This window comes from Equus quagga, chromosome 4 (assembly GCF_021613505.1).
Source record: "Equus quagga isolate Etosha38 chromosome 4, UCLA_HA_Equagga_1.0, whole genome shotgun sequence".
In the NCBI taxonomy this organism is placed as follows: Eukaryota; Metazoa; Chordata; class Mammalia; order Perissodactyla; family Equidae; genus Equus; species Equus quagga.
In genome coordinates this window covers 52,812,469-52,838,553 of record NC_060270.1, presented here as the reverse complement: position 1 = coordinate 52,838,553, position 26,085 = coordinate 52,812,469, and positions in this window count along the sequence as shown.

Sequence of the window (26,085 nt, the reverse complement as noted above, 5' to 3'; positions counted from 1 at the left end):
TTATTAACCTGAATTTCTAGAAATAAATGGAGTGATTCTCTGTTTCTCACAAACTGGAAGCCTGTGTAAAATTACGCAAATACATGTCATTGTAGCAAACTCTCATTGTGACTTTTCAGGGTTTGATGTTAGTTTAGATAAAGGCAGACAATGAAGAAATTTTGTGCTTGTGGTTTAAAGTAATGGAAAATGTCTTATCACATTTTTGAGAATGCCTATGTACCAGAAATGTTGTAGTCTCCAGATAACAGCTTGGTAACAGTGCCCAACGATTTTGTCTATAGTACACTAATAAAGAACATCATGTGGAAGCTGAGATTTTCACACATTCTATATTGTTAAGCTTCTTGAGAGAAATAAAAATGAAAAGGACTGATTTTGAAATATGACATGGGGACTCTGAGCCTCCTACTAGAACTCACACAGTCGGGGACCTGTGGCTTTGCTGTTTATTAACAATAATGCTGGTTTACATGACACTTTTATGTAGAAGTGGGAGGCTATCTGGGATTTTAAAATGTGAATTATAGTTCCATTGTACTTCCACTGAATTATGAGCCAGGGAATTATTTAATATTACTGGAGTTGCTCACTAAGAAGCTGGTTATATGTTCTCTTTGGTGTGTTAATGAAGTAAGGGATTTCTTGCATCTGCAGGACAACTTAAATGTCATTCTGGGAATTCTTTCGCAGGTAAATTGCATATTTCACTGTTAGTTTGGTAGAAAAAATCTGATATGAAGATAATATTATTGACACTAAAAAAACCAAGGGAATACTATAATTTCTTAAATTATTCTCAGACTTTGGAAATATAATTAAATATTTGGTGACTCTTAAGTAGCTATAGTATAGGAGGAAGATATAAGGTACATTTTCAGAACTGAATGTGGGAGGAGTGATTATTCTTAAAAATTAAAAGCTCTGAGTATTAGATACAATACAACTTGGTCTTAGTTTGCAACCCAGTATAGTTCAACAGAAAGACTCAGAGCTGATTTGTACACCGTAAAATGGCATTCCATTCATCTTTGCCTCATTGTATCGTGTTCCCATGTTACAAACATGTAGCATTTTTCTCTTCATTCTGATTCCTTTTGCTCTTTATGCAATCCTATCATTATATTGATAATGATAATTACAATTGTAATTGGTATTATTATACCTGGAGTTTTTACTACATAGCAGGCAGTCTGCTAAGCTCTTTATATGCATGATTTCATTTCATACTGAAATCAACCCAATGCAACAGGCATCCACAGAGTGGTTAATTCGATCGGCTCTGGAGTCAGACTCACATGCTCTATTTTCTGCTCTACCAGTAATGAGCTCTGTGACCTTATTATCCACCTCTCTATGTGTTAGTTATCTCCTGAATAAAATTAAAATGATAATAACATGTACTATTAAGACTGTTGTGAAGATTAAATAAGTGCTTGGCACATAGTAAGCAATTCATAAATTGGAATTATTATTAATATAATTAGCTCCATTTGGCAGTTGAGAAAACTAAGGTTTAAAGATGTAAAGCAGTTTCTCAGCATCATATAACTACTAAATGATTTACACAAGATTTGCATCCAGGTCTTCTTTCTGACATCAGAACTACACTTTCAAATCCTATGTCTGTGCTGTCTAATATCACTAGTCTAATTTTGTTAAATATTTTCGATATTTTAACCCTTTATCCATGGAGAGCCCTAAACTGTCTATACAGAGAAGTTGAGTGTTTTAACTGAATACAATTGAAGATGGGAGTATGATGCTTCATGCCGGATATAGCAAATATTGACCAATATGGTATGTGAAAAATGAAGAAGGTATAATCTTCATTCCTTGAGAAATTCCCCTTTGCTAGTATATATGCTTACTAAAATATTTCTTGTTGGAATGAAGAAATAACCTCAGGAACAGATGCATGTGCTCCAATGTATAAACTGAAGAATGAATGCAAATTAGCAATTGTGAATCATGGGATGGAGGGAACACGCCAACTGATATTTATGGAGCAATGAAACTAGTGAGTACTGACAAAATACTGTGACTCTACACATTCGTTCTTATATCAGTTATCAAGTGACTCTATAAATCATTATTATTCCTATTTTAGAAGTAATAAAACTGATTCTCATAGGTGTTGGGTAACTTGCTCAACATCATAGTAATGGAACAAAAGATTGCTAGAGACCAACAAAAGAAAGAGAAATAAAGAAAAGAAGGAAAATTTGGTTAAAAATACGTATGTCTATTGCAATTAAACCTGAAGGTCACCTAGAATGGTATTCTGACATCTGGTGACAGTTTTAAATAAATACCTTCCAGCTGCGTTACTTGATGGTTTTGGCTGGTCCCATATCAGCACTGAACCAATGATGAGCTCCGTTTTCCCAATACCACTTTGTGAGATAGTTCTTTGATTCAGGAGGCATTTCACTTATCTTAATGTGCAATCCTTATATACTTATCACAGTTTGATTGTGTTTTTAAGATAAATTTGTTCCTTTTGGTTAACTTGATCTATTTTGGGGATTGGTTAATAAATTTCTGAAAACAAAACAAAAACTGCTGAGATAGAATCAGTCATAGCTGGTCCTGGTAAAAATCACAAAATAAAAATAGGCCAGGTAGGTACATTTGTGCTGAATAAACCCCATATATGAAGCCTGATAATATTACAATGAGTTTGAAGGTGTGGGAGCATTGTCTCCAATTCCTGGACGGAAAAGTCATTCAGCAGAAATGTAGGGGTCAGTTGGCATCCCCTGAGAGAGTCCCCTGGAACCCAGCCCAGTTTGCTCTGGTTGAAAGATGGAAGAAGGCAAGCAAAAGACCATAGAATAAAGTATTTAAGCTGTTGAATGCATTCCTTCAGTTTTTGGAGACAATATCCATTTTGTCCCAAGAACAAAACTATTATTGAAAGAAACAGGGATGCAAAAGGGAAGATGAGTTTCAGATTAGAAAGGAGGATAATCAAGGCATGAAGATTACCCAGTATTATTATCCTTAAAATAGAGAGAACTATATACTCATCACAGGATTGTCCAGAAGATTAACTTAATCACATACAGGATAGTCCCTAGCACATAATGCAGACTAAAATTTTATTTTGTTTTCCTCTCTCAAACCCCTCTACACAGATCAAAATAAAAACACCCATTTATGGATTAAGTTAGCTCTTTAAGTCTCCTCTCAGGATTATCAGTAGAACCACAATTTTTAAGCATTCTTGTCTTTTGTGATCTGCTACTTGTAGTAATATCTCTTTTGCAGAGCCAGGATTCTTGACAGGAACTCTGTGTGTACTTTGGGACTAAGAGACTCCAAATTAAAATGTAAATCTCCTTTTCAGTAAAACTTGCAATTTCTGTAGGCAATAAGAAAGCTAATGGCGTGCTGACTTTATCCAAAATGGTTCAATTTTTTGTGTTGCCCACAGATAGTCCTTACCTTGAGGCAGCTGGGATCCATTCCCCCAGATGAAATGCCTGAGCTGAAGCCTAGGAGGATGGAGACAGAGACAACGGGGAGTCTTATTTCCTTCTCTATTTCTTGATTTGAAGTCAGCTGCGGGTGAGTGGATGCAGACTTCACAGATAGTCCACTGGCTCAGAAACTTTAGGATCCTCATTGAGGCTATAATTTGGAATAGAGATGGCTTGTGTTATCAATTAAATAATAAGAAAAATAGAAAGCTACCCATCTTTACATTTTAAAATAGAAATACAGTAGGATGGTTGGAAGACAGTGGATAACTTTTAATTTGAAAAATTTTCAGTATTTGTTTTTGTTTTGAATGTGGCTTAAAATTTTTGATCCCAAATATCTTAAAGTATATATTGTATTGCTTTTCTTTTCCTTCTTTGCATGTTATATTCCCTTGCTTAATCATTTTTATTCTTATAAATTTCAGAATTTTTTTTTAAGAATCTACATTCTAACTTCTTATTTTTCGTATTCATATGTTTCAACAAACCCATGGAACTTGACTGGTGTTTGTTGTAGTACTGATGTATTTTATATATTTCTTTTATTATACAACATTATTTTCCATGCAATTCATTTAATGTACAAACTAATAGATGTTTACTCTGCTAGGTGTGAGAAATACAAAGATGATTGAGATATTAGGCTCTACTTAGTAGGACTCATAATCTGGTGCATTACTCTTCAATAGAAATGTATTAAAAGTCACACAGATAATTTTAAATTTCCCAATGGTAACTTTAAAAAAGTTGAATTACATATTACTATATGTAAAATATTATTTCAGAAGATTATCAATGCAAAACTTCACTAAGTGTTTATATTTCACATTCTTTTTTTCAAACTTAGTCTTAGAAATCTGGTATGAGTTTTATAATTACAATACATCTCAATTTGGACTATCTTATCAGGTGCTCAAAAGCCACATGGGGCTAGTGGCTACTGTATTGGACAATGCAAAACTAATTGGTCAATAAAGATATATGTAAATATATATGTGCTTTGTACATTTTGATACAAAATGTACTTCAAATGAGTTACTTTGAAGAGTGCTAATGGTATATTGAGGGAAAATTGTAAAACAAGTTTATGGTGGAGAGAGACTTCAGCAGAATAAACATGTCTGTATCATGAAAGTGTTTTCTTATATAGTCATGGAAGCAGGATGGCCAGTAATGAAATGGAGTCAGCTTTAAGTTATTTAAATTTACTCCCACAGCAGCAGATGAAGAAACACTGAGTCAGTAAATTTGGATAAACTAGAATTTAGAAAGTCTAGCTTGCACCTTAGCCTTTCAGAAACTTAACTTTGGAAAGGTAAAACAGGCACACTCATGAGTGGTCATAAAATGGAGGAAATTATGTTTGACAGAACTCTTACATACTTTGGAAAATATACCAGCTTTCATAGGCTACTTCCCTTGAGAGAAACCTGTAGATGAAAGTGAAATTGAGCACTGCACAAATCCATACTCTGTGATGCTGCGACTCCAACACTAGATATTGTTCCTAATGAAATAATCTGACATATAGCTGACAAGAAGATGCTGAAAAAATGGAGATAATTATCAATTCTGCTTTCTACATAGTAATGTGTAAATATTTCAGTGTAAGTGTTTTCAGAGCTACTATCTTTTTCTCTCCATTTGGAAAACTTGTCTTTGATGAATATTTTTATAGGACATTTGTCAAATAAGTAGTCTTTATGTATGATTCTTTTGGCTGTTCACTAGATGGTTCAAAATCATAGGCCTTAATTTCATTCAATTCTGGAATAAATGAGAAATTTTTCCAATGAAAACAGCGTTTCTCAACCTCAGTAAACTGAGATTTCAGAACAGATCATTCTGTTCCATGGGGGTCTGTAAGTGAATTGCAGGATAGTTAGCAGCATCCTTGGCCTTTACACACTAGATGGCAGTAGTACCATCTAAGTCATAACAATCAATGGCTCCAGACATTGCCAAATGTCTTCTGTGGTACAAAATCACCTTTGGTTGAAAACTGTGAATATAAAGTAGTAGATTCATCAAGATTCTTTCAATATATTGAAAAATTCCAAAGCTTAATTATAGATTTTCAAAATTAAACCTTGTCTACTATCTGTTCTATCAGCTTTTAATTTGGTTAGTTTTACTCTGTTTTGTAGAGATAAATCTCAAGGTCTGTCCCATTTACAAACTTTGTTTCCAATCATTGCATTTCACCAGAATCTACAAAAAATGAAGTTTTTTAAACTCCACAAATTGAATAATTGGTTTCAAAATGTTCACATACTTTTAACAAATTACAATCAAATTTAAGAAATTTATGAAACTATCCAATGCCATTGTAGACTTACATTTAGTAAAAACATAGCTTTTCAAAACCTCAAATGTTTGCACAATCTTAATGAAAGGTAGTAAAGAGACCAAGTGAATGCTGATCTCTTAAAATATACATTTTTTAGGTTAAATATCTAATTAGTCACAAAATTTTTCTAGTTAAGATACTCTATTTGTCTATATTAATCACACTTAATTTCAAATACTATGCCTCCTATTTTGACTGATTATCATGTCTTTATTAGATACAATTATAAATTATGAATGCATTCCAAACAATTCAATATACATTTTATGCTATATTGAGGTTCATAGTATAATAAGAACATTATCCTGACCATGATTTCATTAAAACTTGTATTTACTTTAATGTTGAATTTTTTAGATTAATTTTCAGTAGCATTTATAATATCAAATATTTTATCATCAACCAAATCTACTTCCAAAAGCTTTGATTACATGAATTATATAAAATGATGGAACCATTATTAGAATAAATTAATTTTCTATTGGAAGTAGATGACGCTGCCTTCATTTAAGTGTTTGCAAAGCTTTTCCTATGCTAATAAAGCCGACGCATCACAGCTATGGCTTCACTTTTTGTGAAAACAAAAACAACGGAATAGAAAATTAGTAAAACGTTCAAGGTGATATGTCAATGTGATTCCTCTGCAGCTAAATGTGTTAAACCATCAGTTTCCAGCAATTTTCACCATTCCTCATTATACTTTCATCATCAAATTTCTTGAGAAAAATATATTTAGAGTGTAATTGATTATTAAACTTACTCTTTTGTTTTCTTAAATTCATTGCTTCCAAAAGACTATTTTTTTTCCTACAAAATAAATGCTATCCAACATACAGAATGAAATAACGATTGCTGATTTATTTCTGTGGCAAATTTCCTGTGACACAAATAAAGCTTAAGCTTCAAGTTTCTTGAATTGCACCAGACTCTTACAATGTTCTGGAATTAGCTCTAGCAATGTATTCACGTATTTTTTTTTAGTTGCAGAACTAGGGAATTTTAACCACCATACATTAAAATCAATCTTTGTTTCTATTCCCACTTATTCTACCCCTTTTTTCCCCTCTTATTGGGCAATGTTGGTGAAGCTACATGCTTTTCTGGGATCTAGCAGAATTTGCACTCCAAGCACCTTTAGTTAAGTTTTACTGAGCTACATTTGGATAGCTTGAGGCCCTTTTGTGTATATTGTATTTTTTTGTATATTTTCATGGTGCAGGGATGAAATTACAGAAAATCTGCTGCAAACTGTTCAGATATATCTGATATCATTCTTTAAAAGTGAAGTGCCAAATGCTACATTCCATTGTGAGGAGGACCTACAGAGTCAAGCATCAGAACAATGTGAGGAGTGGAGGAGAAACAGGGGTTGACAATTGAGGAACCAGAAACTAGTCTATGAAAAATTCTTCCAGTCATCAGCTGTGTAAAATTATAAGTGGAAGGGGCCAGCCCGGTGGCACAGTGGCTAAGCTTGCATGTTCTGTTTCGGCTGCCTGGGATTCACTGGTTTGGATCCTGACTGCAGATCTATGCACTACTTGTCAGGCCATGCTGAGGCAGCATCCCACGTACAAAGTAGAGGAAGATGGGCACAGATGTTAGCTCAGGGCCAGTCTTCCTCAGCAAAAAGAGGAGGATTGGTGGCAGATGTTAGCTCAGGGCTAATCTTCCTCAAAAAAAAAAAAGAAAAAGAAAAAAGGTAGAGGAAGATGAGCACAGATGTTAGCTCAGGGCCAGTCTTCCTCAGCAAAAAGAGGATTGGTGGCAGATGTTAGCTCAGGGCTAATCTTCCTCAAAAAAAGAAAAAGAAAAATTATAAGTGGAAGATTCAGCTTTCATTGACATTAGCCAGAATGGAAATTCTTTCCAATCAGGAATATAAGAATATACTCAATATAAAGTGTACAGCAATAAATATCACATACACAAACAGGGTTTATTATAAAGAAAAAGCTTATCAGAATAGTATTTTAGAGAAAAAACAGGAGAAGTTCCATCAGCAGCAAGCCTGTCTATGCATGGAGTTTCAAGCATTTTGCATTTTAACATATCATATCTTGTCTTAGTGTATCTAATGCATCTCTCTGTAATGAAGACTGCTGATTTCAGACAAACAACACGCCACATGTCCACCATGCGTGATGATATGGCTTGAAGAAAGAAGTACTCCAATGACAAATCTTTACATGGATTTATCAAGAAATCAGTGTAGATAGCATAAGATACATTGACTAAAAAATTATGTAGCTCAAAACAACAAAGTAGCAATTTAAAAATGTATTTGAACTATTCCTGTGTATGCTATAATTTGAGATTAATTTTATATATTCATGCAGAATTACTGATTACCTTCACATTCAAAATGATTCTTGTAAAAGTGTATCATACAGTAAATTAATAAATGTATTATGCAATATTTCTAGATTTTGAAAAATGTTATAATTCATTTTCCAATAATATAAAAATACTGATTTTGTACTTAACTTTTTTCATCATGATACATTTTTCTGAAAGAGGCTCTATAATTTTATAGATTTCCTGTCTCACAAATCCTAGATCCATTCCCTGATTTAAACTACAGAAGATGACAACCCTTTTGCCAAGACCGTTTGTATTTCTCTCTCTCCAGCTGGGCTGCTCAACCTCTACTTCCCAAGTCTTTTATGCCTATTGTATAATTTCACAGAAACAAGCATAAACCATTACCTTTGTGAGCAAACTAGGGAGTAGAATCACTCCTTCTGGAACAGCAGTAGCCTTGCATTTCTGCCCTTGTGAGTTTTCCCATTTCTATAGTGGAGATGATAATAATAGATGTTTAACAGTGATGTTTGAGAATTACATTGAATGGAATTATTTTTTACCCTAAACTTCAAATGAATATCACATATTACTGGTAATTTCTTGTTGTGTTTATTTTTTCTGTCCATGAGATCTGCTTTCAAAATAATTTAGCATAACCTAGCCTCCTACAGTTCCAAATCCTTTGACCCAATTTTGTCTTTCATTGCCCTTTACGTACTCCAGGCAAGAACCACTGATGGCATTAAAAATTGTTCCATTCCTTTCTTTTTCCACCAGCATGTGTCCATCAAACAAGAAAATATTTTTCTCTCATATCCTTGGTTTGTTGGTTGAATGCCAGGTTACATTAGGGTAAAGCTAACTTTAACCAACATTTTCTTTTAAAACTGTTATTTTTGTTTGTGAGGTAAAAGACTTTCTCTCTTTCTAAAGTGAATCAATCTGAATTTACCAAGTATGGGGAGAGTTTCTTTTCTTTTTTTCTTTGTTGACTTATGTAGTTCCCTGAAATGATGCTGTGTTTACTTATGAACACTTTATTCTCTTTCCTATTTGTCCAGGGAAAAGAAGTTGAGGGTTGCCCTGGAAATATTCATTTGATACCTGTTTCTGACTTCTGCATGGAGGCAGTGAGGTCTGTATCTCTTTCTCGTAGGCACCTTCTTTTCAGTGTCCTTTCCTTCTCTTCAAAACTCCTAGCCTAGAAAAGATTTAGTTAGATTTTCAAATATGTTGGTTTCTATTCTTCTATAACTTCATGTACATAGTATATCAAAGTTTACCATCTTTCGTTAATGGATGTGAATTATTTAGACAATTCATTCATTTAATATAATGATTCCCAACTGAAAACCAGTGTGTCAGACACACTCTAGAACATCATGAAGGTCTTCATAGTATATTCCAGAAAAGTTGTCCATACTTGTTTATGTTTTCTGTTCTTTTCCTGAATGAAATATTAGACACTTTTATTAGCCTGTGCTCTTTGATTTTTCTTCAAAATCACTGCAAGGTCCAGTACACTTTTCATATCCAGTACACTTCTCCGTGTCTTTAAAAAGAAAGGATGATGATGAGTCCTAGGTACAATTTTAAAGTTAACTTTTGGTAGACTCTTTCTTGGGATGTGACCAAGCCTGGCCTGTAAAATTCCTCGGACAGTGAAAATTAGGCAAACCTAGGAACAGAACCCAAGAACTATTTCCAGCCATGTAGACAGATGTCTAGAAAAGATATTTGAATGTCTGTTTTGCTGGGAGATCGGTTCTGTTATAGATGAAATGATATGGGAAAAGATACTTTTGTTGAAGCCGGGCATAGGTGTTGGAGCTCAAGTCAAAGGACAATAGAGGATTTTGTAGAAGGAGGGGAGAACACAGAGACAGGGGAATCAGTGGCCAGGAAATTTATAGGTTTAGGCCAGCAGGTAACAGTATCTCATCGATTAGACTTGAATTTAGGACAAATTTAGTTCCTCTTTGGGAAGGAAATTAAAAAATAATAATAAAAAAAGCTCTGACTTGGAGATCTGATGTATTTTGTAATTAATAAGGCAAAAACTGTGGCCTAGAAAAGTGATGCTGGAAAAGGAAGTTACTACCAACCTACCTACAACCTTTACTGTACTAAATATGTAAGGTATTACTTTGGTTTATGCATAATACATATATATATATGAATTCAGATCTTTCTTGACTTACAATGGGGTTATGTCTCGATAAACCCACCATAAGTTGAAAATGTCATGTCAAAAATGCATTTAATACACCTAAACTACTGAACAGCATAGCTTAGCTTAATCTACCTTAAACATGCTCAGAACACCTACATTAACCTACATTTGGGCAAAATCATCTGACAAAGCCTATTTTATAGTAAAGGGTTGAATATCTCATGTAATTTACTGAATACTATACTGAAAGTGACAAACAGAATGGTTGTCTGCGTACAGAATGGTTGGAAGCCTATTGGTTATTTACCCTCGTGATCAATGGCTGACTGGGAGCTGTGGCTTGCTGCCGCTGCCCACCATCATGAGTAAGTACTGTACCACATATGACTAGCCTGGGAAAAGAGCAAAATTCAAAACTCGAAGTACGGTTTCTACTGAATGCCTATCATGTATGAACAATCATAAAGTTGAAAAATCAAAAGTCAAACAATCGTAAATAGCGGATTGTCTGAATATATATATATATATATATATATATATATATATTTTCAAGCATGTGTTGCATATTACTGTGTCTATTTTATCATTTTATAAGTTAAGTTCAAATAAAATAGTTAAAGTACTATGTGGAAGACCTGCAAGTTAAATAAATGGCTTCACTGAAAAAAGATGCATTATGTATCATGCTTTACACACTGGATTATGTCCTCATTCCTCTGAGGATAGTAATGCACACTCACTGCCTTTAAGGAGATCAAAGTCCAGTGGGAGAGAGACTAGAAGATAAAAATTACACATGGAACTAAGAAGAGGGTAGATTTTTGAGGACCTCAGGATAACAAATTACCAAACCTTGATTGTTGAAATAGTCAGGAAATAGCTCTTGATCAAATCAGGAGGTGATATGACCCTGGATCTTTTGTGAATACATACTAATACTTTTAAGAGTACATACTGTATCTTTAAGAACATTACTCGTAACAATACTAAAATCCAATCACCATTTCTAGGATGCAAAGAGGAAAATGAAAGAGCATCACATGACAACTCTGAGATCAAATGTTGGATTGCGACTATTTCGGACCCTCTGTCTCAGAGAAGCTTTGGTCTTAGGGACAAGACTGGGTTCAGGCTAACAGAAGATTTAAGTATTTTCAGCTATGGAGAAAGGGGAATATTGTGCCTGGAATTTAATTAGGGCTTGCCACAGACTCTAACAATAATATGTAATCTTTTTGTCTCAAAAAGATATTTAAGTTGTCACTAGTTTGGACTATTTTGAAGCTTAGACTTCACAAAAAAATGTGAATAAAAATGTGTCCCATTTGGAATGAAACATTTAACAGCTGGAGTGTGATTCTTTATGATCCATTCTCCTATTATTGCAAATGAGGAATCTCATAATTCCCAGGGGAAGACAAGAAACAGTGGGACTTTAGTTCACCTGGATCCTTGAGTGTGTGAAGTTTAAATGGACCCCGGTCAATCCATTTTGCAAATGTAGTAAGAACAAGATATAAACTTTTGTCATTTTAAGGGACAGAACTTTTAGAGTTGGTAGATTCTTTGGCATAAACTAGTCTATTCTGGCTGATTCACATGGTTTCCATCTTTTTTCCCTTCTTTTCTGTTTTTTTTCTTTTTCATTATCATATCAATAGGTACACATCATAAAAAAACTATACAATCGTCAACTTCCAAAAATTGTGACTGAGTGACATGATCTCACAACCTTCCTATAGATAATTATTGCTAAAAGGTTGAAATAAAATTTGGAGAAAAGTATCATTCTCCTTTCAATGTGAAATATACCCACCTAGTTCCACAATTATTGCCTTGCTTGCTCTTCTTGGATAGACAAACTTGTAATCATATCATGTATGTTTTAACTGAACCCAATGTTTCAAGATGTGGTGGCCTGCTGGGGTCTAATATGGCTCAAAATATGTCCCCCACAAAAAATATGTTGGAATCTTAAAACCTAGCATCTCAGAATGTGACCTTATTTGGAGATAGGGTCTTTGCAGAGGTAACCAAGTTAAGATGAGCTCATTGGGTGGGGCTTAATCCAATATGACTGATGTCCTCATAAGAAGGGGAAATTTGGACACAGAGACAGACATGTACAGAGGAAATACGATGTGAAGACTCAAAGATGCCTTCTACAAGCAAAGGAATGCCTAAAGCTACCAGAAGCTAGGAGAAAAGCACAGAACAGATTGTCCCTCACAGCTCAGAGAAGGAACCGACCCTGCTGATACTTTAATCTAGAATTTCTAGCCTCCAGAACTGTGAGACAAATAATTTCTGCTGTTTAAGCCAGTTTGTGATACTTTGTTACGGCCACCCTAGGAAATTAATACGGGTCCAGAGAAAAGATTCTCAGCCCTCTTGTGTATACAATTTTCAATCAATCTCTTAAACTTGCATTAGTTTCTGTTTTGTTTTACTATCTCTTGGAAATTCTTTTACTAACTTCTTAGTATGAAAAAGGAAAAGAAGTTACAAATTATTACCTTGGAATTCACTTTAAATCTTACCAATTGATATTATGTGTAAACCATAATATAACTTTAAACTGAATTATTCTGTCCAGAAAAGACTGTAACTGTTAAGAAATAATGCTGTACTATGGAACTAATAAAAGTTTTAAAATACATACTGAATACAGGTTGTGAGTCAGCACAGATCCTTTATGAGTTATGTCACCAGATTACTTTATAGGATACATTTTTAAAAGCTTGAACAGTACAAATAACTGATTTTCAATGATGCTATATATCTTTTCTATGCCTGATTAGCTGCTTGCATTATTTATAGCTCTGAGTTTGTGATGGAAACATAGGTTAAGAGTCATGAATCTTTATGCCTCAGTTGACAAGGTAACTAATACATCACTAGGCCTCCCCATTCTTGTTAAACTTACCTGTAAACCAATAGTGTCAGTCCTGAATTATTTCTGATATTGAATCTATTGATGAACTGCAAAGGTTAAAATTAAAGTGTGATTTATTCTGTGATCAAGAGCATGGTGCTAGAGCACCAAGTGATCTGTGTAAATTATAACCATAAATACACTTCAGATTCTGTTTTATAGCTCTGGTATGAAGCTCTATGTTCCTTTCTTTCTCCCTCAAGGAGATTCCTTAGTTTAGAGTGCTGATCAAAATCAGTCTCTCAGATCCTGATGACTTTGTGAACAAAACGTCTGTTTTTCCCCCTTTGTAGTTTCATTCAGCTGGAATTTTAAGACTTTGAACAGATGAATTTGAACAATATGATCTGTTCTCTATTACTGGCAGGCAAGTATTACAGATCAGAAAACACTCACTGGATTTCATGGTAGTTCAGAAGAACTTGATATCTCTCCTAGTTAAGGGAATACGTGGGTCATTGAAAGCTTTACTTTTCCACATCTCTAGGCTTTATTTGAAAGCTAGCATATCAATTCTTTCCAGCTTATCTCAGTTAAGCAGACAGGTTTCAATGATAGCAGGTTATCAGGAGACATGTAGGCACAGATGAATTCAAAAATGAAAAATAAGGATGAAGCCCCTAGGCTGAGATGGCAGAATATCAAAGGTTGTGTATTAAGTGGGAATTTCTATTAGATTATCTTAAATGTAAATGATTAAATATCACCAAGCCTGAAGATGCTGGCAGCAGGAGTCCCTGAAATGCCATTACTTCCTCCCAAATATCAAATATGACCTAAGCAGCCCATGAGATTGTATTAATAGCTTAATCATTATATCTCACTAACAGATGAAAGAAATGAGATTTTTGCCTTCAATTTCCTTTTCTGTTTTTTGATCTTGAAATAAAAGTCAATGAGCAGCATTTCCCTTGCATTAAGTACTTAATTTGTGCCTACTGAAGGAGAGTATTTGATGAAAATTTTAAGTTTAAAAAGAGTCATTTCTAGATTTATTCATATTTATGCATATGAAAATACACATGCAAATACATTTTAATTATTATAATGAAATCACATGATGTAATGGGCTTCCTTATCAGACTGCATGAATAGTAGTAAAAAAGAAGTATTATTTACTTAGCACATAAGTGGTCAATTGCTGTGTATCAAAATGGTTTGAAAATAAATTATTTTCAATTCACTTGGGAGACTTGGGATTTAAAAATATATAACATTAAGAATGCTTTTGCAAAGTGAAGAGGTCTATCAATTAAAGTTTTAAAAATTTTTCAACAATGAGGAAATTTATATTTTCTTGCAGATATTATAAGGCTTTGTTGAAGACAAACAAATTCTATGGAAAAATGAGTCACAAAAATATTTTTATTGAAAAAATATATAGATTTCAATGACCAATTTTATAATTTGTGGTCAATAGAAAGTTAAGAGGGAGAATAGATCCTCAGAGAATGACACCTTCAGAGTTGTTTCTTCTCTGCCTTAAGTGGGGTAATACATCTTTGATTTCTTGAAATAAACAAATTCTCATCATCCCATAAATGCATAAGACTGAATGGCTATATAAAATTGTAGCATTATTTATTCAAAATTTACATTTTAGGATAATTAATATTATCCTTTTCAGTGATAAAATGTTTAAAAATTTTGCTGTACGTACCTGTTCATTTTAATCCTCAGAGGTTTCCCTTGCATTTTCTCATAGGAATAAAGTTATATATAGGCTAATAAAGTGATTCTTTATCGCTTGTTTGCTGTAATATACCTTAATTCATCCTCCTGTCAGTAATATTGGCTCACTAAGCAGTGCCAATCAAACCAAAAATGAGGGTTGTCGGGCCACATCCTCCTCCTTTCCTCACAAAATGACATATGTTTCTGAAGAAGTTTCACATTGCCTGCCCTCATTCCTCACTGGAAATCACTGGTCTATGGCACAGATGTATTTATATGTGTGAATATGCATAAATATAAGCTTTAGTGTAGGATAAACATGTCTACGTTTTTTCAAAATGTGTTATGTTTAAAATGTGTTTTAGTTTTTAAAAGGAATGTTCTTTCCTTATATTACAGATGTTTAAGTGAAGCTATTCAATTAGGACCAACATTTCCTAAATTTTACTTATCTCACTAGATGCTAGAGACATAAACATAAATAAGACAGTATCCCTCTTCTTTAAGAGAGAGGGGGCTCACCAAATGTTCCATCTGCTTACCTATTTTTTCAAGTTTCTCTTATAGTTAGGTTGGGGGCCATATGACTAATTTTATCAAATGGGCCTTGAGTAGAAGTGATGTTTGCCACTTTTAATTCAAGTGCTTAACAGCTCTTGTCAGTTCTCTGTGCTACTACCTCAGCTGTTGGAGTGACAGCTGGATCAATGTATTAAGATGGTACTGAGCATACGGCTGAAATGATCTGAAAACTTGAATCACCACCTGGAAGGGAAGGGCCCTGGGGAGACTTTGGGCCTTGCGTCAAGCCGCTAAGACAGAGTAATTTGCTTGTTATTGCAACACAGCTTGTTCTATTCTAACAAATAAAGTCCAGACTACTTTAATTGCAAGGGATAGAAACCCAATTGGATTTAACATAAGCAAAATAAATGAAAAGTATTGTAATGATGCTGAATTATTTCATCTGAAACCTGTATCACCTCAACTATAGGAAACGTGGGGCTACAGATGGGCCTTAAAGAGAACTGGAAACATGTTTTGGAGACTCAAAGAAGAGTTTGATCTCCAATCTCTGCTTCTCTGCATAGTGGCGATATTCATTTCACTGCCAACCAGCTTCCTCCACAGGGGAGTAAATATGGCTCTGGGAGCTCCAAAACTTTAAATGCACAATGCCTGTCACCCAAATGCCTCCCTTTCCTTAGTAAAATAATGAAATATCCAAGAGAATACACTAATTTGGTACCTCTGATCAATTGCACATACTGAGACAAATCACTTTTAGCCACTTGAGCAGAGTTCAGTTTGAGTCACAAAATCAAGTCTTGATAAGAAAATTATGGCAGATATGTAGACTATGTTATCTCACATTCAAATCACTTTTCTTTTTCCTTAGGAAGATTCACCCTGAGCTAACATCTGCTGCCAATCTTCCTCTATTTTGTACGCGAGCCACCACCACAGCATGGCCACTGACAGGTGAGTGGTGTGGGTCTGCTCCTGGGAGCCAAACCCAGGCCACCAAAGTGGAGTGCACCAAACTTAGCCACTAGGCCACTGTGGCTGGCTGGCCCAATGAATCACTTGTTTGAAGTGATGAGGTAAAATTTTACCAAGAGAAAAAAAAACAGTTATTTCTAGGAGTGGAAGTGGGTGGTGCTTTAAAAAAATGTATAGTTTTCCTCAACAAATAATTTTTAAATTAGAAAGATCTAATTCATCTGATTTTTTCATCCTACAAATGTTAATGCAGCTTCTACCATATGCCAGATGTTGTTGTAGGTATTAGGTATAAAGTAATACACAAAACAAATAAGATTTTTGCCACTACTGATTTTGTATTCTAAATTTTTGTCTTTGATTTTCTTTTGGAATTAAATTTTGAGAAAGAAAGAATAATCATGACATTGTCAGTTCCAATGGGGTTGAAAAAGTTCCTTAGATAGTTAACATTTAAATAAAACTATTATATAAACCCAAACAAACTTCCTCTATTAAATATCCACACTTCTGAGCATCAGGAAAAAGAACCAGGTAAATAGTCATGCACTGAGAAAACATGAGAGCATGAGGCTTAAGATTTAGCACGGCTTCTGAATAAACAGTAATTTTAGTACATTTTTCAGTCAGGGTTCAGTCAGGAAAGTAATGTTACCATGAGTGAGGTAAGTATAAGCGATTTATTATGAAAACTACACCTTACACAGATGTGAAGAAAGCAGCTGAAGGAAGTGTGGGAGGATCAAGAAAAGATTCAACAACAATCTGACTGAAGCACTGGTATAAGTAGACAGTTAACACTCTCAGGGAAATCTGAGACATCCATCACTTGTTGCCCCTGCAATGTGTTCAAGAAAGGGAGCTTGTAGAAAGATTTGTGGGAAGCTGTTGCCTCTATATACCTACTGCATCTATGGACTCCATCCAAGCATCCAGTGATGAGCCTGGGGACACAGTTGGATAACAGATGCAACAGTTGAAAAGAGATGGAACAGTGTGACTTGCCAGGTACCTCTGTCACCATATTTGACTACAATAACCTTCCAATAATGAAGACTGCTACTTCACCATCCAAATCTTCTGTGAGTATTTCTTTTGGCCAACTCTAATTCAGAACCATACAGGGAAGAAGATACTGGGAAACACAATTCTTGGTTATATGTATGTTGATAAAGAAAAATACGGCAAAGTAAGAGAATAAAGTAGTATAAATTTTCCCATAATAACGATTAAGGGCAAATAACTGATTAAATAAAATATAGTGTGTTAAAGTACCTCCACAGTGTCCTCCGTTTTATTTAGAAATGTAATTTTATTTTTATTTGAAAATGTGTCAGACTGACCATCAAAACTATATAGAATGTTTACGTAAAAACAGTTCAAATCATATTTGTATATTTAATCGTGTCATTGAGGTTTCATTGCTGCATAGATACTACATCTGAATACACTTTTGTATTACTGACACTTTGCAATTATCAGTGTACCTGAGATTTTGCCCCTGACTGATCATTCAGGAAATGACTTTGGGCAGATCATGTCTTAGTTTTAGATGCCAGAAATCCAGGCCACACTTGTTTAAATGCAAGAGGGGAATTCATTTATTTATAAAATGGATTGTTCAGAGGAAAGCTCTCAGGTACAGATAGATAGAAATTATTAAGTGTATCAGAACGCTCTTTTTCTCTCTCAGTGCTCCAATTTTCTCTGTGTTGGCTTCATTATTAGTCAACCTCTACTCAAATGGTAGAAAAAAGAAATTGGTCAAGAGTTCTTCTAAGATTTCATTTTGACATCAACCACATGAGGGACTCTTGACCCATACTTGGAGCAAAACTTCAAGCTATGGTGCTCATTAGCTTAGCTTAGTCATATTCCAGTCTCCAGAACAATCACTGTGGCTGGAGATGCAGCACTGATTAGCCTGGCTTAAAACATATGCCTGTTTCTGCAGAGGTAGGTGAGATTCATTCATATTCAGGCATCTTAAATGGGTTCCCAAAAAGAAAAAGAGCTAATGTTGCTAGTACTAGCAGGAATGAATTGTGGGAAGGTGTAATGGGTTGAATGTTGTCCCTCCTGAAATTCATGTGTTGAAGTCCTCAGAATGTGACCTTATTCAGAAATACGATCATTGCAGATGTAAATAAAGTTAAGATGAGATCATTTGGTTGAGCATTAATCCAATATGACTGGAGTCCATATAAAGAGAGGAAATTTGGACAAAGAGATATTCACACAAGGAGAGTGCCATGTGAAGGTAAACTCAGAGAATGGGGTGATTCTTCTACAAGCCAAGCCAAGGAATGCTAAAGATTCCCAGAAAACCACCAGAAGCTAGGTGAGAGGCATGGAACATATTATCTTTCATAGCCCTGAAAAGGAACCAACCCTGCTTACAACTTGATCTTGGACTTCTAGTTTCTTTGATTGTGAGACTACAAATTTCTGTTGCTTAAGCCACCCAGTTGGTCGAACTTTGTTACAGCAACCTAAGCAAACTAATACAGAAGGTGAAACCAATAATTCTCCATTACAGTAGCTATTCTAGATGAGCTTTCTTGGATACATGGTAGTATTTACTATAATATGCTAAAAGCCTAATTATGCTATTTTTCTAAACTTTTTTAAATTTTAACATCAAAATGTGAGCTAGTAAAGTTTCAAATCTTTATTTGTGTGGTAGCCTATAGGAAGTTTTGTGTCTGATTGATCTCATGACATCCCCCAGAGTCTAATGGAATTCCTTTCATAACAAAATAGGTGTTCAATAAATATTTATCGGTTTAAAGAACTATATTTGTAGTCTTTACAATAAGAATCTACTAACAGCAGTGTTAAGGTCCATTTCCTTGCCTTTTCCAGCTTCTAGTGGTCACCTACATTCATTGCTTCCCACTGGGTCCCCTTTCTCCATCTTCAAAATCAGCAGAGTTGTAGCTCTGATCATTCTTCCATAGTCATATCACCTTCTGACTCTACTCTGCCTCTCTTTTCCACTTTTAATGACCCTTGTGATTACATTGGATTCACTTGGATAATGCAGGGTAATTTTCCTATTTTAAGGTCATCCGATATGCAAGTTTAATTCCATCTGCAATCTTAATCTCACTTTGTCATACAATATAATGTATTTTTTACAGATCCAATGGATTAGAATGTGGACATCTTTGGGTAGCCATTATTCTACCTACCACAAGAAGCTCACAGTCATTTTCTTGGGGTGAGGTAGGGAAGAGGGAGAAAGTAACGATAAATTTATTTAAGGTTTCCAAGGGACTAGTATAGGTTTTTCTCCTTTTCATTGACATAATGGATACTTAACTGAGGTAGTGTGATATAGCACTGCTCTAGTTTTCCATTTCTCCTTTGGGAGTTGTTAGCAGAACAAGAATAATTATACATTTGTGTTGTCTCTTTTCTACAAGGCAACATATTCAAAATTTTTATGTCTGTCATATTTTATTAATTCTGATACTTTCAGACCATTTTAATAAATCATTTTGAATTCTACTCATATCCTCTAAAGTGTTAAATTTAAGTCTGTACTATATTAATATAAAGCTTAATTGTGAATTATGTTCAGGAGTATTCTTTTAGTGTTTCAACGATATGCAAAGTCAGCCAAAATATTTTCCTAATCCAAAGGAGTACTAAACTATGCAGAGTTAATTAGATGAGAGATGGTAGAGAATAAAATATGGCCCAGAGACATAGTAGGAAAGATGGAAACTAAACCTTTTACTTATTTTCTCTACAGTATTTTTAGCAATTCAGAAAAGCTGCAACCAACAAAATGCCCAATGGACAGTAAGACAGAGTGTTATAGTTCTTTTGCCCTCAAAGATGAAGTTATGATGAGAAATCACACTTTTAGGACTTTGCAGAATCAGGGTGACCTGAAGTGCAGGACAATATAATTCCTAAATCTTCTGGTTAGAAACCTTTTTAAAAGAGTCTAATCCATGATAGGTGAGTAGTCAGGGTTTTCTATAAATAAATGCCTTGCTATCAGGGAGTTCAAAACCAATCACAGACTCCGAAGGGTTAGATGAGTTGAATTTGGTCTAAAGTTGTGAGGAAGATTATGAGCCATTGCTTAAGACTGTCCCTGCTTCATCCTTATTATGATGTATGTTAGATCTTACTGTTGAGATTTATGATGTGTAAGAAAAGACTCTTCTAATATCTTGAAGACATTTTGTGCTAATTTCTTACTCCTGATAGAGATTTTTTTTTAATTCCATAATCTGATTTCTGAGCCAAAAGAGATCAATATATTTAGGTTAAGGGAAAAAATAGCCAGCTCAACCTTTTACTTACTCTCTGAACTAAAGCTTCAGAAAACATTTTGTGAATCATATCCCTTCCACACTTTTTCACACCTTATAATATCAACCTTTTATAACTCAACAGAGTAGCGTGACTGGTGTTTATAGCTCCCTAATAATTAGGACAGCAAGATAGATTGCTTTGCTTTTATAGGACTTTCTGGGGCTTTCTAGGGTCATGTAGAAATATTGCATTTTCTCTGTGCTATGTTTTTTTGAGGGCAGAAGCTGAATAACTGCTATGGCAATGACAGTGATATGGACAATTCTGTTCTCTGAACTTTGCCTCAGAGTCTCAATATAGATTAGAACATAAAGTTTTCATAGGTGACAGGAGCAGAGATCATGGAGAGGGGGAATTATGATTCAATTTAGTCTCCATTGATTCCCATTGGCATAAAACTTCAATCAACCTATTTAATCACAATAACTAGATCTTTCTGGTTTTCACTGAATTCAGGTTGGCTGGTATAGCTTTGATATGTTAATAGCTGGCAATCAAAAGACGTTCAAATATTAATAGATTGATTTAAATTTGCTACATGAATTGGAGGAGGAAACAATGGATTTGGCTATTTATTTGGGGTCTGGAAATGCAAAACCTATTATTCACATACGTTGAATACCCAATCATTTCCTGTAGCTGAAGAAAGTAAAAATGGCAAGTTCTAGTCTGTACAATCTACTCATTTCTTTTTTAAAAAAGTAGAATATGACTTAAAGTTGAATAGCAACTTCTTAAGTAAAGACTTAACTTTGTCAAATAAGTGTCTCCAAATACTTTTTAAAATACATGATGTAACACAGGGAAAAAACACACACAATAGGTTATAAAATGTCACTAAAATGTTGTTGTTGTGTTAAATTCCAAAGCATCAAATGCTGGCTCTGACATCCCTTTCTGATCAAAATGACTAACCTAAGGGACTCGCTGGTCTTTAATGTATGCTTTTAAACATATTTTTCTTCATGCAACAATAATTATTAAATGCCTGTTATCTTAAACTTTGGCGGAACAAAGATAAAGAAGACATGGCCATGTTCGTTAGGAGCACCACATGTGATGAAAGAGGGAATGTGTATAGATATTATTTCAGTACACTTTGACAAGGATAACAAATGTATGCACAAAGTGAATAAAGAAGAGTAACGGACTCTGTTTGTGTCCCACTCAGACACAGAGGGAATTTAGGTCCGGAAGAAATTGTCAGTTGTATCTTATTGATGTGAGCGTAGAGGGGAGAAGAAGATACCAGGCAAAAAAAAAGTCCCTCTATATTCATCAGAGTCTAGTCAGGAGACAGAAACAACATTGGTTAAGGTGAACAGGGAAATACAAAGAATTGTTAACTACACAGGTACCTAAGGGAGGAAAAACAAAACTCAAAAGTCTAATGAAATAGCAAATATGGAAAGCAGCTGCTACATCTAGAGCTGAGGGAGAGTACCCAAAGAAGGAAAACATTTGAAGAAGTATACCTCCTCTCTATTCCTCAATGCTACCTCAGGCTGCAAGTCAGGACTCTTTGGAGAGAGTGAACAAGCAACTTTCTGATGGGGAAAGAATCTGCCACAAGGTGGGGGCTCAAGCTGGTTTATGGGAGCAGCCTCCTGTGAGGCTAAGAAATCTGACAGCAGATGAGGGTAGGTCAGAGTTGGTTCACAAAAACCAAGGCCGTGTGGCTGAGATGTTCACTGGGGTGCCTGCGAGCAGGAATTGGTCCCAAAGACGGAGAGTGAGTGTCACTGGACCTCCCTCAAGTCACTGGCAGCTGTGCTGGAGGAGCAAGGAGTAATGCCCTTTGGACCAAGAAGAGAAACCTATTCCCCTGTTCTGGCCTCGCAGTGGTCTTCCAGCACTCTTTATTGACAAAGCCTTATATTGCACCAGCTGGCCAAGGAAAAATGCAGAATCAAGTCTCACAAAGCAGGGTAAAGACAAGCGGATTGGAGCTAAGAAGTAATATGAGTTGTGGATTTTGGCTTCTGAGGAGCATGGAAAAGCATGGAGAAATTGGGAAACATCAAATAGTTAAGCGTGGCTTGAAGGGGGTCACTTTGGTAGGGTGTATGTTGGGGCTAGGATAGTTGAAGCCAAGGAATCCAAGAATTGTAGAACAATTCTGAGCAGATATTAAGGTCAGTGACTATGTGAGATTTGTTCTTCTGAGTGCTGTCAGAGTGGAGGATGCGCTAAATGGTTTTAAAGCCTTTAAGGAAATGAATCTCCCTCCTGAAAGTGCATCAGAATCACCTGGGAAGATTTAACATCTCACGGGATCCTCTGTTCATTCTACAGCTCCTGTATCAAAATCTACAGCGTGGCACTCTTAACCCAGGAAATCCTAATGCTGATTGAACTGGTTTTTCCAGCAATGGTGAATATATGACCATGACCCAAATCAAGGCAGTAGTAGTGAAGGTAGAATTGGGAAAATTTGATCCTCTAAAATTGCATATTTTTAGGTGACTTTTTCTTCTCATGAAATACATGTAAAGCTGTCTCTATGCAAAATTTCGTCTTCTGTACCCTTCCTCTTTGCTGTTCTCTCAACAAATAATTCAAATACTGACCTATCAAGATCTGTCAGGAAAGGTTTTCATGCCAATCAGTTCTACATTAGTGTGAATTAAAGCCCAAGTGTTTCTTTTTCCTAGATGTATTTGAATTTTGTGCCTGACTTTTCACTGCAGAATATAAGCCATGGTTCATATTAAAGGAATTCAAGCATCATGAGACTGAGAGCCAGGTGGCCTCTTCTGGTACACCAAAATTACCTAAAGAAGTGATTACTCCCTCTGCCACCATTTAAGGCCGATTTCAGTGTTGTCCAAAAATAAAGAGGAATATTAAAACTCAGAACCAAAATTCTCATGATCCTGGATTAACCAATCATCTTGTATAGATAGAGAGAGAGAGAAAGAGATTTCTTTTCACTTTAGTTAATTCATTTGTCATTTTCTATCTGGTAAGGTTTATAAAGAAGAGACAGTTTACTCTAATATACCTGGTGTATTTGAATGTTTGGTCATACTGAAGCTGGTCTCCTGTGCTTAAAGAAACAGAAAAATAAGATCCTAAAGAAAGAGTAGACGCTTATTTAATGATTAAACTTAACAAAGTTTGAGGATCTTGAAGCAAAGACTATGTTATCTAAAGGTTTTTTTAAGTACTCTGGTAGAATAATTAACAAGTCATTACTGAAGCAAAACTCACACGGCATTTTCTGACATTTAATTATGTTTAAGGTCTGAAATAATGTGGTGTGCTATGTTGACAATTAAAAAAAATAGATTTGAAAAGGTTCCATGCTTCAGTGCAATTTACTTTAGTGTCTGAAAAATTAGTTTAATCAGAAAATGGTTCCTCCCTTCAAAACGGCCAGTACTAGCAATTAAAATGAAAATAAAAATCTGCTTGGTTTACTTACATGTGAAACGTATTGAGCAGATCTGCCTTAGAAATTAAACGGCTTTCAAATCTGCAGGAAATGTACTGCACTCTTGATACCACTTTTTGTATTGGCTCATTGGAAAATAGCTCACAAGGTTTGGAATCCTAGTTAATTAAAACAGAGGCAAAAAGGAAAAAGAACTGCTATTGAGTTGCTGTCTGGAGTTCCCAAACAGTTTCTGACTCATTCCAGGAGCAGAACTGCCACCACCCAGCACTTCATGAGCAACATGCAGAACAGCTTTCAGGACTACCCAAGACAGCAGAAACCAAGGCTGCTTATCATATGTTTTATCTTGACCAGCTGTTCAGAAGTCATATCAAAGCCAAATATATTTCTATCACAGACCCATTTGTGGTCACTTGAACTAGTTATCCTTTGGCTTAATCTACAAAGGGCCCAAACCAATATGCATCTGTGAAGGTAACAATGATTGCTTACTATTTTCATGTGTTCTCTGATGTTTCCTAGTCCATCATCTTTTCAGGGTCTCTGGATAATGGAGCCAAGGTATGGTTGGTGTTGATTGAAAAGAAATAAATAAAGCTTACCACCACAGGAGGTAATCTGTGTTAGATAAATAAAGGGAATCCTAGAATCTGGTTGAAGGAAAATAAGACTGATATTTAAAAAGTGAAGAGATATTTTGAAGATATATTTAGTTAATTAAGAATTTAGCTCAAGCAATCGATGCAAAAGGCACTGTCAATACAAGAATGATGTGGAAAGAATTGAAAACCATTGTGCAAATGGCTAAAGGCACACCATTAGTGAAAATATAGGGCAAAATTATTGGGAAAAAAATGTAAGCAGACATTTGCACAGCACACATAGCCCTTCTTGCCCCAATCCTCAATACCCCATGGTTTAGGCCAGGCATATATGGTCAACATTCATCGTGACCACCATAGAGTGTCCATCAGAGAGTGTCCCTGTTTCTTTAATACTCTCTATATTTATTGTATCAGAGGGAAGACAACATCTATAAAACTATAAAATGGGAACTCACTGGTCAAAGAAGTGGACATGTGATAAAGGGAAGGTCTCTGGTGTTTACTGTCATGTGTCCACTTGTTCTTCTGTTGACTTCACCGAGACCTGCTATGCCAGCTCTCCTCTAAGTGGGGAGACAATGAGTCTCCAAACCTTCAGTGACTTTCTTCAGGAACCCGATTGTGTTTACCCTTTATTCCCTAGCCATGTATTTATTACATCATTGCTTACTTCCATCATTGTTAATTTCTATACTGGGTAGGGTTTGTGTGTCCCATGTGTGCAAAGCTCTGCAGCAGGCTCTGCTTTCTAGTGCCATCCTTTCTTACTTTCTTCTCTTCTTCACAAAAGATGTATTAATTACCTGTCATTCCAGAAGCTAGAAGGACCCTGCTGTGGTGCTAATTTATCTTTTAATCAAGTGCTTGTGGCAAGGTGATCATTCTGTTCAGTAGATCTCTTCAGTGGCAGTCAAAGAACTAACGCTTAGAAATTTGGATGGCCAGTCTTCCACTTGTATTTCTAAGTGCTATGTATTTGGATTATCCTTGAAAAAAATGTTGCGCTTGTTTTCATCATTCTTCTCTAATTCCTTAAACCAACATCTCTTTCAATCTCACCTCAGTTAGGGGCCTAATATTCTCCTGGTATAGCTCTGGTACTGAGTATCTCATTAGTGTTCCTCATAGTGTAGGCATGTAAAATCATGGGCATGATTTTGATTGAATCTTGGAATATGTGTGTTTCAGGCATGACTCTGGCCTGGCTATATTTTAGTCCATATGGGCTAACACCATGGACTGATTATTTCTCACAGTTCTGTAGGCTATGAAGTCCAAGATCAAGGGTGCCAGCAGAACCCTCTTCCTGGTTCAG